The sequence below is a fragment of the Trichechus manatus genome, unplaced genomic scaffold (assembly GCF_000243295.1).
Source record: "Trichechus manatus latirostris isolate Lorelei unplaced genomic scaffold, TriManLat1.0 scaffold00003, whole genome shotgun sequence".
Lineage (NCBI taxonomy): Eukaryota > Metazoa > Chordata > Mammalia > Sirenia > Trichechidae > Trichechus > Trichechus manatus.
The window spans coordinates 2,692,263-2,693,018 of NW_004443939.1; positions in this window are offsets into that span (position 1 = coordinate 2,692,263).

The window sequence follows — 756 nt, forward strand, 5'->3', positions numbered from 1 at the left end:
ACATTATGGCCACACCTAACTATGCCAACCCCCAATGACCCCTCATGCCCACATGCCTTTGCCCCTGCAGTTCTTTCAGTCTGGAATGTCTTCTTCATCCCCCGAGAAATTCCTGGTCAACCTTCAAGACCCAGCTCAAATGCAATCTCCACTGTGAAGACTTCCCCGACCTTTCCTTTTTTCAGGTAGAATGAATTACTCCTCTAGAAGCTTCCAACGCTGTACAGATGTTTTCTCACACTTTACACATCTCACGCTACAGCAGTTATTTATACAAGAGGCTGGGTGCCTTGATGGCAGAGACCACACCTTTGCACCTTGGTGTTGTTCACACTGCCTAGCACAGAGCCAGAGCCAAGCACAAAGCAGGTGCTCAGGAAAATATCTGCTGAATGGATGCAGAAGTGAAATCTGTGTGCATCTGAGTTGGCTTCCTCAATTTTCCAGATACTCCCAATGCACATTCATAACTTTGCCTTCATTACCAATCGTGACACAAACAAGCACAGAAACAAACACACATGCAGACTGAAAAAGAGGCAAAGACTGAGACAGAAACAGAGAGAGAGAGTGGCAGAGAAAGGGATGACTAAACTGATGGGTAGTGAACCAACAGATCATGAATACAGTGGAGAGACAGAGAGACTGACAACAGAGTCAGAAATTGGTATGAAGCTCTGAGCAGGGGCAAATGGTTGGTAATTTTGCAAGGCTCAGTGCAGACCTTCAACATTGATGACTTGGGTTCACTGTGAA